The sequence below is a fragment of the Pteropus vampyrus genome, unplaced genomic scaffold (assembly GCF_000151845.1).
Source record: "Pteropus vampyrus isolate Shadow unplaced genomic scaffold, Pvam_2.0 Scaffold43, whole genome shotgun sequence".
In the NCBI taxonomy this organism is placed as follows: Eukaryota; Metazoa; Chordata; class Mammalia; order Chiroptera; family Pteropodidae; genus Pteropus; species Pteropus vampyrus.
Window position 1 is genome coordinate 4,557,970 of NW_011888824.1, and position 14,463 is coordinate 4,572,432.

A 14,463-nucleotide genomic window follows, 5' to 3' on the forward strand; every position below is an offset into this window, starting at 1 on the left:
AGATAAAGACACAGTAAAAGATAACAAATTACAACATAAAGCTTTACTAATTAAACTAGGATACATACCAGAATACCAATATACAAACATATCAATGTAATAGAATAGAGTATCTCGATACAGATCCAAATTTGTATTGAGAGTTATAAAATGATATAGATGGCATTCACAATCCATGGTCAAAAATGAATGATTGAATCAATTAGCTGGGGAAAATGAAATCTGTTTTAAAATACAATTATTCACTACCTCAAACACTATATCAAATATATTTCAGATGAAGCCAGGAATTAAATATGAAATTTGAAACTAAAAATTACTAGGTCGATATATAATACACAGAAGCCAGAAATGAAAATATTGATAATTTGTCTACATAATTTTTTTAAAATACTGCATGAAAAAATGTGATATTTAAAAGCAAAAGACAAATGATGACCTGTGAAATATGTGTAATACACATAGCAGATAGAGGGCAATTTACTTAATATATAAATATATTCTACCATCAATAAAAGACCCAATAATCCAATGGAAAATTAGGCAAAGAACATGAACACGAATTCACAGAAAAATAAACATTCGGCAACTTTGGATATATGAATGTTGTTCAAAATCTTCCCGAAAATAGGAAATGCAAACTATGCATATAATATCACACCATTTTACACCTATCATATTGATAAAGAGCACACAGATTGATTATAATCCTGTAGGTTTAGGTATAGGGGAACTGGCCCTAGACTATTTTAAGTATTACTGTAAAATAAGCAGTCTCTTTAGTAAGCATTTCTATACTGTCAAAATATTAAAATGCATATAACCTTCCACCCACCTTTGGAATTCTGTCAATTTCTTATAGCATTGGTTGTGATAAAGAATAGAAATAAATACCCAACAATAAGAAGTAGTCAAATAAATTATGGCTCATCCTTAAAATTGAGTAGCCATTAAAAAAAATGAGGCAGAACTATATATCAATAGAAAATAATTTCTAAGGTATATTATTAAGCAAAAAAAATCAAAGTGCAGAGTCACCTATATGGGAGTTATAATTTGTGTGAAAATAGTTTGTATAGACAGAATATTCTGTATATACTCACATGACTCTGGTAAGAGTGTTTGTCTTTGGGACAAAATGGGGCATAGGGTAAAAACAAAACTGACCTTTCACTGTAATCCTTTCTGTGCTATTTGAATTTTTTAAAATTTAATTTACGTGTTACCTAGTCAAATAAATAAAGCAACTTAATTAAATTCTGTCTTGAAATTTTATTGAGACTGTTGAAAGGAACGGTTCAGTTTTTCATTTTGAACTAGTAACATATTTCCTCCTAAACAGTAAGAAGCAGTGTCAGTCTTTTAAAAAACTGCAACAAAGTGAAAATTTGCATTCATATGACCTCAGCTTTTTTCCTGCCCTTTTCTCCACTTTCTTGGGGATTTGCTCCCAGTTTCATGGTCCCTTATCCAAATATAATATCATCACACTTAACAATGAAACACAGTATAAATCATCTTATTATAAACACCAATTAATATTGTTCTACCCAATGCAATTAGAAAAGAGGAATAACTAAAAGGCTCATATAACTAAATTTAGAAAATCTGTGTTTCTCTTATCTGTCATCTGGTGACTTATATTTTGGCTTAATTCAGAATATTAAATGTAATTCTTTGTACTCTTTTCTTCCTGACTTAGTCATTCCGTTCCACATGAAGGACAGTTGTAGAATTGACCAAAGTTTGTGCAGCTCTATAACTGAGAACTGCTGGAGTTTGGAGATTGTATGTATTAACTACAGAAGACTTGAGCAGGAAGAAATCTTATGTTCCTTTTAGATAAGCTGCTCAGGGACACAATGCCCAGGAGAAGCCAAGATACATTGGGTAGAAGAGGTTGAGAGCCCTGTGAGCAACAGACCTATTAAAAAAGAGACAATGGGAAAGGAGTCTTTGTTGCTTTTTTTCATATGGTATTTATTTTTTAGCATATATAAATAGCATCATAAGTAAAGACAATAATCGAGCAGTGTATATTAGAGAAAATGGACATTTTTTTGTTACCGAAAACATCGAATAGAAAACTAACAGGGATGAAGAAACAAAAAAGCTAATAGAGTAAAAAAAAACTATAATATATTTCAAATTTTTAATCTTTTATGCATATTTGTTTCTCCGTCTTGAGAACTATTACAAGTTTTGTTCCTTATTTTCATTATCAAGATGGAAGTAAAAGAAGAAAAAATAAAGCAGATTAAAGAGAACACTGACAGCATAAACGCCTAGCACAAGGGCATAGAGTCAGAGATAGGTCAAAATACAATACTCATCAATAACTTGGGACCCTTAGTAGTGATGGAACAAGGGACAGGACCAACTACTTCCCCTTGACAATCTACAAAGTGGTATTTTTATAGTATTTTTTGTTGACACGATGGTTGTTAAGATTAGTTTTAAAGATATTGCAAGAAGTAGTGTGAGAGTAGGATTAATTCGTTCAACAATTGATCAAAAACATCAGTGGTCAAACCAAGAAACACATAGCCGGTAGTTAAAGGTGAATACCTGGATTTTAATCGTCTTTCTAACCAAAACACTCTGAGGCTTGATCCTAACTTCATTAGAACCAGGCTATTTCTTTTTCATTTTTTTAAATTATTTAAAATTTTTTTCAATATCAGTTGACATACAATATTGTATTAGTTTCAGTTGTACAACATAGTGATTAGACATTTCTGTAACTTACAAAGTGATCAACTTGACAAGTCTAGTACAGCATAGGGAATATAGTAAATAATATTCTAATAACTATGTATGATGTCAGATGGGTACTAGAACCAGGATATTTCTGACACTAATTCTAGATAAAGCCCAGCTCAAGAGTCAGAGTTTAGTTCAAATTAGAGAAGGGAGCTAACAGAAAGAGATGATGAACTAGGAAAAGCATGCAGGAGTTATGAAAATATTTGCTATGTGCAATCATTTATATCAGAATATCTACTGAAGACCTATGGCTCAATAAATTCTGCTGTCAGGCTTGAACACAATTTCTGGCACTACAATATCCAAAAATGATAATGTCATTCAACAAATAAATGACATAAAATTTTGGTTCTTTATATTTTTATTATGTAAAATTTAATACAGATGAATATAGGTTATGTGTATAACTTATGAAGCATTTTATAAAGCAAGCCCTTGTAAAAGCACCACCATGGAAAATCTAGAAAATTCCAATATCAATAAATTTACCTTTATTTTCAAAACTCCTCATGTTCCTTGAAACCAACATAATTAACCAGGATTATGAATTTATTATTCACCTATTTTTTATTTATTTTTTTGGTATTTATGGTTTTCTCACATGTACAAATTAATAAAGCTCTTGTTTTGGACCTTTATAAAAATGATATAGTAAATGTAGTCTTAACAAAAGTTGGATTTTATTCACATTACGTTTTAAGCTTTATCCATGTTATTATATGTAGTCCATTTTACTCTTGCATAATATCCCATTGTGTGAATAGTTTATGATTAATTTCTCCATTATTCTTTTGATGGACATTTGGGTTGATTTCAGCTTTTTGATATTATAAGTAATGTTTCCATAAACACTCTTAGGCACATCTCTTGGGGAACATGTGAAGAGTTCCTCTAGGCTATATATCTAGGTTAGTTTTATTTGTCACCTTGGCTAGCATAAAGTCCCCAGTAATTCAGACACTAATCTAGGTGTTGTTGTGAAGGTATTTTGTAGATGTGATTAACCTCTGCAATCAGCTGACTTTAAGTAAAAAAGATTATTCTCAATAATCCAGGTGGACTAGATTCAACCATTTGAAAGGCCTCAAGAGCAGAATTAAGATTTTCTTTAGGCAGAAGAACTTGTGAACTGTAGCTTCACCTCCAGTCCAAGAATTTCCAGCTTACTCTTCCCACTGGTCTGCCCTATGGATTTTGGAATTGCCTAGTCAGTCCCCATAATCACATATGCCAATACATAAACAGAAGTGTGTGGTTGGGGGAGTAGATGGGTGTGTCTATTTTTCCTACAGGTTCTGTTTCTTTGGTAGAACTCCAACGGTACAATACTTACAAGTGGAATTCCTTGATTGTAGGGTGTACCATGGTTCAACTTCACTAAGAATGCCCAACTATTTTCCACAGTGGTTGTATCAATTTTTATTCTTGAAGTACATTACAGTTTCCATCGTTCCTCATCCTTAAACAAACTTTGACAAAAAGTCTTACCTGTGCCACTCCAAAAAGAATAACGCTTGGTTTAATTTTTATTCCCTTAATTACTAATTATTGTCAATAGGTTCAACAAGTTTTTCTATGTTTATTGGCTATTTGTGTTGCTTCTTTTGTGGAATTCTTTCTGTATATTTTTGCCAATTAAAAAAAATTAGATATTTTTTAAAAATTATTTTAGGGTATTTTATGTACTTTAGCTAATACTCCTTTGCTGCCAATGTGTATTGTAATTATTATTTTTACATACCATTCCTTCTTACTTTTTTAATGGTTATAAACCAAAGGTCATAAAGGTTACTGTGGTTTGATGTGGCCATCTTTTCTTTTACAGTTAGTACATTTTATACTTTGCTTAGAGAATCCTATCCTATCATGATGTTACGAGGATACTTTCCCACATTTTCCTTAAAATTTTTTTAAAATAATCTTTTCAGTCAATCAGAAACTGATATTTGTATGTGGTCTAAGGTAGTGTTCCAATTTAATTTTTTCCCATTTTGGTAATCAGCTGGTCCAGCACAGGCACTTCATTTTCCCTCCTTTCCCCTGTTATTTGCAATGCTGACACAGACATATATCTTTTTCCATATATTAATGTGTCTGTTTCTGAGCTCTTTATATAGTTTTTTTGGAGTCATTTTTAAATTTTATTTCAATTCATGACAATGAATCTTAATGTCTGGCTAGACAATTCCTCCAACACCATTCCTCTTTTTCAGATATATCCTGACTTTCCTTGGGCCCTTGAACTTCTTCATAAATTTTAAAATCTGTATGTCAAATTCTTTTTAAAAAAATCCAACGAGGATTTTGATCATAACTGCCTTGAACATGTGTATCAATTTAGGGAGAACTGATATTGTTTTTAAGATATTGAATCTTCCTATCTATGAACATGATATAATTAGCCACTGATTTAAGTGTTCTTTAACATCTTGATTCTCAGTGCTCTCTGTTCCTTTCACCTATGCTAATTTCCATTTTTTAGTGAGAAAATCCATAATTAACAATTTTGTGTGTGATAATGTAGTCTCTAGTTATAGATTAAGTAGAAAGAATTTCAGTGATCATGTATTTGCAAAAGAATTATATTGATCATGTATTTGCAAATCTAAAAAAATAGTGATCATGTATTTGCAAATCTTTCTTTTAACAAGGAAAAAAAGTGCTCCATGCCTGGCCTGAGGACCTAATAATTAGAGACAGGAAAAAAAATAAATAAATAAATAAAACTTAGTAAACATATCAAGCCCTGAAACAAAAGAACTATTGCGAAGAACAGAATCTTCTAAGAAAACCCAGAAATCCCCCAGTTTAACCTCCCAACTGATACAGTAATTCCTTTGACAGCATACTACAGATGGCTTTCCAACATCTCCAGAAACATTTTATGATGATGTTCAATTTGAATTCTAGAACCATATTTATAAGTTATTTTTAAAAATATTTGAACCATACTCCTTTTCCTGGTAAATTTATTGATGTAATTCAATTTTCCAAAATAAGTGAAAACACTATTGAACATTTGCCTGAACCTTAGATATTACAATAATGATGACACCATATAGATACTGTGCCAACACAGTATATCATTTAAGAAACAGAGCACAACTGTATCTTATTTAAAAATTGGAAGATGCTTTCACATTTCTTGAAGTTGTGTTTCAAATCAATCAACATATGAACAGTACACTTGGGACAAGCATTGTCTCTAACTAAGCCTACCCCTCTTAGACAACTCTACTATAAGACCATAAGAAACATAACCATGAAAAAAAAATGGTTTGATACATTTTATATTAGGTAGGAAGAAATGGAAGTTCCTAATTAGAAATGGCATCTGTTTATTTAATATTCTACATCAAGGGGAACTACAGAAATACATCTGGTGCTTTCAGCGACAGTGTAATAATCAGTGTACCCAGACTCTAAAGAAAAGCAGAAAAGAAACTGAAAATACAGACTTGCAGGAGTAATATGATCCCAGTACTATCAACTAAACATCTCAGGCTTACTATCCTTCTGAAAGTGGTACGTTTGAGAAGCATTGCAGAATATCTGATTCTCAACTGAATTTCATCTACGCGCCAGTATTTCTTATACCCCTTCGCCTTGCCCAACAATCAAGGATGCTACATGTTTCAGAAGGTGCTCCTACAAAATGGAGAACCTCTGCAAACCTGAGATACTAAGTGAAACTATGCAGACCAGAGTCCTGTTTGTCCTGTCTGTGCGAATAAGTATACAATAGCGTGCTGAGATTTGGGATTAATTTGTTCTAATAGCAAAATTTTGCTTATTCTTGGATTTTTAAAATTTTATAATTTTTTCAATTACAATTGAGATTCAATATTACTAGTTTTGGGTATACAGCATAGTGGTTAGACATTTATATAATTTATACAGTGATCCTTCCAGTCTGGTGTCCACCTCATACCATTTGTAGTTATTACAATATTATTGACTATATTCCCTACACTATACATCACATCCCTTTATGAAGAAGTGGAGTCCTTGATCCTTGGAAGCATTCAAGGAGACTGAGAGACAATTTTTCTGTGCTGCACTAGACACTGACCTGATGGTCTTATCTCTCTTTATCTGCATCCTCCTCTCTGACCCCTCTGGCTGTAGCCCCATGTTCACCCTTCCCCAGCCACTGTGGAATGTGGCACAATCACAGAACTAAAGTCAAAAAAGGAACAATATATACCTTTTATTATATGTGATTGCCCACTCATCAAAATCTTAGTAAAGGTAAAGGAAGCCTGAAATAGTTATGAGATTCGAAAAATAGGAGCCAATATAACTTTTAATGTCAGAAACCCAAATCAGAGTATAAATAAGTAGAAATTAGCAACTATCAAGTACAGCTATTCATTCAATTAATATTGAGCATCCACAATATGCTAAACTAAACACCATTGTTATGAACCAAATACAAGTTATAAATGAGACTGACAATCTCTGCTCCCCCAGAGGAACTCAGAATCTAGTGGGCACAAAACAAACCAGATCTGAAGAAAAGAGAGGGAAGTTTAATCTATTTACCTGTCATTCAGGGTAAATTTTTATATTAATAGAAATGAATCATATCACTGGGTTAACAAGAATCTTTCAATGGATTCTTGTTGTACTGAATCAAAAATTTAGTTATTTATCACATCCTATAATTCATTTTGTGATTGAGTCCCTATTTAACTTCTCTAAGCATTAGTTTCTTCACCTGTAAAAATTCACAGAATTTTTGTGAGGATCAAGTGAATTAATCTGTGCATTGTATCTGGCAATAGAAAGCACACAATAAATGTTAGCCAATAATGCTGATATCATTATTCTCTCTCCCACATTATCCTGTGGCTTTCCCTTTCTTCTCACTGTACTTCACTCACACTGGCCTCTGAAAACTGTTAGAATAGGTCTAGTCTTTGTCGGCCTATGGACTTTGAACTTTTTATTCTCAGCATGGCTCTTAGTCCAATAGGCTTCTCCTCATCCTTTCATTTCAACTTGTATTGTCACTTTCAGACTCCACCAAAGTGTCCTCCTGCAACTGCTCATCTCCATCATAAAACTCTGTTTCTTTATTTTATTGGGAATTTGAAATTATTTCATTTATCTGATAGTTTACCAGATTTACTCCACGTTTTACCCAGTAGAATTAGGCTCCAAGAGGTAGAGAGCATTTGCTCTGTCTTATTCATTGTTGTATTAAATATGTTTAGAGCAATACCATGCACATAGAAGTTCTTTAGCAAATATTTACTGAATGAATTAATAAATTCTTAAATAAATTGGAGGTTCTAATTAGAATGAAATTCAAGAAAATGTTTTTTAAAGGGTCAAGTTCCAAAAACATATATAAACAAATGAAACAACCACAAAGTTTTGCCTTTCTTGCTAAAGAATTGGTCAAGAAGTGGATCACACAAGAGTATTAGGACTTCACTTGGACAAAAGCTCACCCATAATATCCAGGTTTTGATTTTAGATGTTTCAAATCATTATTAGTAGACATTTAAGTAATTATATCTTACTGGGTAGTTCAATAGGTACTGAGACTATAGAAAAGAATGAAAACCACAGGGGAATTCTGATATAAACGAAAAGAAGAAACAGTTATTATAAAATCATTACAGGTAAAAGATGTTAAAATATAAGGTAGTCTTCTCTTAAGCAGTAAAGTACCTAATGAGAGCTGAAGAGATAACAAAGTGCAAGATCTGACTTTTGCAGAAACGTCAAGTGTTGAGTATATGCAATACTCAAACAGGACCTGGAAGAATGCAAGGCCTTGTACAAAGAAAGAACAAGAAGAGATTGGAACAAGAGTGTGAGTAACCTGGGCATTTGTGATTCAAGAGGGATTATCAGTATACAATTAACAATCTAGTAGTAAAGTTGCACTAATTAAACACTTCCTATTAGAAGAAATATTAAAAACAACATGGCCCTTTAGCATGCATCACCTAATAAAGTTGGTAATACTTTCCATCAGGTATTTATTGAGTATATACCACGTGAGTTCTCTGATTAAAATGTTATTTTTATTATGTAATGTGCCATAATTTATGAAGTGTTTTTATATAAATTAAGTTAACTCACAAAAAATAAGTTAAGAAGTATCATCATATTCTTGGTAAAAAAGTTGTCGTTTCTGAAGGTCACCAGTTAGTTGCACATCTCTGAGAGTGATCTAGAATATCAGATGCTAGTTCAGTGCTCTTTTACTGTCCTGTATCAGCCTCTTAGTTAGTTGCAGTAAATATTTACTTCATTTCAACTACTACAAGTACCTCTATTCAGAATAAATATATCAGTCATAGTATTTGATTTCATGACACAAACCAGTTAAGCTGTCATTATAGCAGAAATATTGCCTTCAAATTTTATAAAATTTCTTAACTCAAAAGAAATATGAAGGAAAAAATACACATTTAACCTCTGTAGAAATATTTATGATCAGAGTTTGAAATGTTAGAAATCAAGTATTTCAGTTTTCACTAATTAAAAAAATATGAAGATATAAATGCTAAATGAAAACTATGCATTTAATGATAGATAATCCAGGATTATCATGCTAGAGTTAGTCTATGAGAAACTGATCAGATATTAAAGTATAATTACATAATACAAAGTTATGATGATATTTGGGCTTTTTTTCTTTTTAGAACAACTCAAGAGTTTAATATTTCTGCTGTTTTATTTTTGGTTTTGTTTTTATGACCTAGGATATTTACACATTGAATCTTCCTAACTTTTCACTTGCATGAATATTATACTAAGCGTCATATTTTGATTAATATCTCACTATTTCACATTTGTATTATTATTATAAATTAAATCCCATTATTTCTTACAGAATCAAGTAATTTTGAAAATTTAAAAAGAAAATATGCCAAGTGTCAATTCTATCAATCTATTCATATTGTATGAAAAGATACAATCTAATCCAAAATATAATCGATACATTTTTAATTAAATAGGGAGTAGTCACAAATATTTGTATTGCTGGTGACATCTATTTCCTAACAGTTTTCTAAATATTATTGCTGCAAAATTGACACATGAAACTTTCTTCACTGAATATTATTTTAATACTAATGTAAGCATTTTGTTTTTTGCACAAACACTTTTCTTTATGGTACATTTAAAAAAAAAAAAGCCCTAAAGAATTCTGTATCTGTTTCACTGGCGATGACAAGTATGTTAATTGCTTGCAGATAACATCTGTTCTAGTGAAATCAAGATGCAGAGGCTGTGTTGGATCTGTGGTACTAGCAGCTTTCTAAAGCTTTGTCTGGGAGCTCCACTGCATGCATTTCACAGACTCTCCAGGCAGCTGGAGGGCTTTTAAGCTTTTTTGAGACCCTTCCAGCAACTGAAATAAAATCTGCCAGGAATCCTGGGTCATCGAAATGTCTCCCTTTGAGCAGTGGACTCACCTTTGAAGCTCCAACATATCCACTGACCATGACGCCTGAGTGTGCTCTGGCTAAAGCAAGTTCAGGGTGAGCTGCTGACCGCCTGCATGCAAGAGCGGGCCTCTGACTTCCTTCTCTGTTTACAGAGAAGGGTGAAGGGCCTCTCTAGAGGGGATAGTAAGAGCCTGGTCAGTATAATGTTAGATATAAAGGGCCCTTATGCTCAACAGGCCACGTTTACAATTTTACAGAGTTCATGGATTACAATTGCTCACCAGATGTGCCTATGAAGTTGGCTAACCATGGCATTGTTATGGCTCTGGTCCCAACCTCTTCCAGGGTCCACATGTTTGTTTCTCTTTCAGGCTATGAGTTTGTGTAGACTCTGATATACTATTCCTAGAAGAGCCAATGCTGCTCACCTGTGGATCACACCATCATTCTGCCTTGTGCTCTGCTGGAAACACAGTGGAGTAAGGCCTGGGGTGTCCTTCCCAGTATTTGCAGATCCAGACGACTACATCAACAAAGTTGTAAATAAACGGATCTCACTGGTCCTGTAGGTGGGTGGAATAGTTCAAGAAATTAAAAAAATATATATCTGTATTTGTTACAGGTTATATTGTTGAGAAAAAAGGAGACAAGTGAGATGGATGGAAACAATGAAGGAGGTTAGCATAGAAGACACCTGAGAAAGAGATTTAACATTAAATTCCATGAGTATGAAAAGTGAATGCAATGAGAATAGAGATAGTGAACAATATAACATGTTTGTACTAAAGTGGAAAAATTTATTTAAAAATTTTAACTTGAAAATTTAATTCCTTGTTGCCAACATGAGTGTTTTAATATATCTTCACTGTCTTAACATATCTCATTTGTATTAAAGCTAATGATGTAATAGCTTAAAATAGATACACACTGACCTTGTAATCTAGGAGAAATAAGCTCTTTCACTAATTCATTTGAGGACCCTTCCTGTGTAATAAGCAATGTTACAGCAAATTCATGATGGAAAGTACACTTTCTCACATGTGGAAACGTTGCAGTCTTTCAGGTTTTCCTGAGGCTGCTCTGAACTCTGCCAGTATGTAAATAAAAGCAATCATTCCTAGAAACGTAGTGACACTGAATAAGATATATCTGTTAAAAGAAACCACAGACATACATATCAATAAGGTCATCAATTGTGTTCTTAGGACCGTAGTTCCAGAACACTTACTGTAGAGCAAATTAACTTAATTGATAGGGAGATGGACTAAAAGGTTTTTGTCAGCACAGGTAGAAGCGAAGAAGTAAGCTTGCTGGCAGTTTTTGGTAGTCTGTTTTCTAGACTTCTGCAACAAAAGTAAGCTTTATTCTTCTAAACAAATCCAGCAGCAAACAATAACTTTCCAGAAACCTGACATTGTATTCGCAAGAATTAACAGAAAGTTTGAACGTTTAATGAGTAATTTAAAAAACTTGAGTAGCATTTATTTGATCTTAGAATTTTAAAACACTTCAGAAGCTTGACTTATAAATGTATCTATATGTTTTTACAGAAATAGATGTAGATATACATATACACACACATACACGGTCATAGAAACTAACTTTTTGCTTCTTGTTGCATAATAGCAATCTCATATAAAACAAAGTTGTTAATTTTTGAAGAATATATTTGTATTTTACCAGATATAATACCTCAGAATGATGCATAGTTTCATCATTACTGAATCTAGCTGGAAATAGCGAAGCACTTGGAATTCTTGCTTTTACCTTTCTATGCTGTTTATTATCGTTTCACTACCTTGTTTACATAATCAAGAAAAACTATTACATTTTACAGAATGGCCATTTTTAATAGCAAAAGAAATTATTTGTTCATTTGTGTTATTATTTATTGGTGACTCATCAGTGGTATATACATAATATACTTATTCTCTTCCTAACAATCATCAAAAAAGTTTCTTTTTTGAAATTTTACTACTTATTTGGAAAGAGAGTAAGAGCAGAAATAACTCAGTAAACATTTAAGATTGGATACATTTATGAAATATTTTATGTTGGAATAATGGGATAATATGTTTGCTTTCTATCTGGATAAAATCATTCCTTTCATTATCATCATAATGAGTAAAAGCATAGAGTTGACATTTTTGTCCATTAGAGAATGATTATAAAGAAAGAGCAGAATTACCAAAAACTTCAGAACAACAAATTAAATTGAAGCATAAAATTTAAAAAAGGTAATTATTGACAATATATTTAACCATTGAATTTATGGACAAGGATAGAAATATTTTTAATTTAACAGTAATAGATTAAGTGGGAAATGCCATGTTACTAAAACCAAAACAGTTACAGGTATTTATTTATCTCTAAAAAAAATCTTAATATTTATGAGTATAAATCCAGTTTATTATTTGTCTTAAAAAAATCCTTTAGGCTGAGAGATCTTTTTTTTTGTTGATAGATTTTTGTTCTCAGCTCTAATTGAACCAATAGAAATACTTTTAAGAATTATTCATTTTAAACTTTTAAAATTAAGTGTCATTTTAAAGACAAAGTTTCATTTTAAAGATGGTATATGTAATAAATTTTAAATAAAATATATTTCAAAAATATATTGTAACCTTTGTCCTCTAGAATTATGTAGGTTAGCAGGTCTCACCATGCATATTAACCCTGTCAAAGTGGCCCCTACTCCTTTGTAGAATTTATCCCTCTTCAAAGTAATTAATCATTTGCTCAATGAGTGCTTTCCTAGTAGACAGTGAGCACCACGAGGACAGGGACCTGAAGTGTCATAGCAATGGATTCATAGTTCTTGGTATAGAGTAGACACTCAGCTTCTATTTGTTAAGGAAAAGAGAGAAGAAGGGAGAGGTAGAAGTTCAGAGAAACAGACCACCCTGTGAATGTTACTTGTTAGGTCAGTTTGATCTCACAGATGCTCAGTCATCCATCAAGAAGAAGAAAGGGAAGAGAAGCCATTTTCTCTTGAAATCTAAAATAGAAGGCAATGCATTAAGACAAGAGAGAAAAAAAAATACTCAGAGCATAATCTAAAACTGGAAAAGAAAAACAAGGTTGAAATACTTTAAAGGAAGAAACAAGAAGGTCAAAGCAGGTTAGACTCAAGAGTAGGCAGATTTGTGTATTAACATCAAGGTGAAGATGAATGTAGGAAAGAAGTAAATTAAAAGAGTCATTTAGATCAGTGGTACTCAGAGTGGCCCACAGGCCAGTGTTGATCCACATTTTTACCTGTCCGTGGGATAAACACAGAATGTGAGAGTAAGCATTTAGAAATATTTATACAATTCATGGAATAATTCTGTGCCTGATGAATCTAATGAAGACAGATTTGGGCACGTACTCATACATTTTCTATTGGATTTTTTTAGGAACCAATTTTAATAGTATTTTTAAAAGGTGATGAGTTGAAAGTATAAAAAAAGTTTAAGAATTAAAAAGTTTTAAATCTTTAAAATGTAGCAATTGTCCTTTACCAAAAACAGCCTTGAGAAGTACTGGCTTAGACAAAATGTTCAATGGTCGTGCATGGTTTTCACTTTTTTTTCCATCTCCTTGGTGGTTGCATAATTCTATTTTTCTTAAAGCAAGTATACACAAATGTCCTAGGCAAGCTTTCTCACAATAAAAAATAATCTTAGACATACTATTTTGGAATTATTTTAAAAAGCTTTCTAATTTGTTGTGTGTGACAATATATGAAATTTCAAGTAGAATAAATACAGAGGTTTTTGGTTTAGTTTCAATGCACAAAGTAAAGGCATTGTCACCACATGGGCTTGAAACTCTTTTCTGCTCAATTGTTTCTATAAATGTTTACAAAAAATATACCACTTTTCATGCGTTTGCAAACAGTGGCTTACTATACTATAGATTTATAAAATATTTCTTTCGGAAAAATTTACAAGCAGAAATGGAGCTTTGAAGTTCTTTTTAAAGTCCTTTTCCAATTTTCCACTTCTGTAACAGTACTCTGTATTGTAAGTCCAATTACAACCTTTTTTTCCTTTTAAAAAAATATTAGAACTTATTTCAGACAAGCAAAACATATCAGGAATAGCACAATAAGTATCAACATATGCAATACTGAACTTAATGAATTAAATGTCACGAGTAGAGTTGAAGACCCTGGTACTCCCTGGCCCTGGTTATGTTATCTCTCCTCATTTCCTTTGCACAGAGTAAATGATGATTTTGATTGTTTCTTTGTTAGTTTTAATAAGGTGAGTAAGTCTCATATACTTCTGGTGTTAATGAC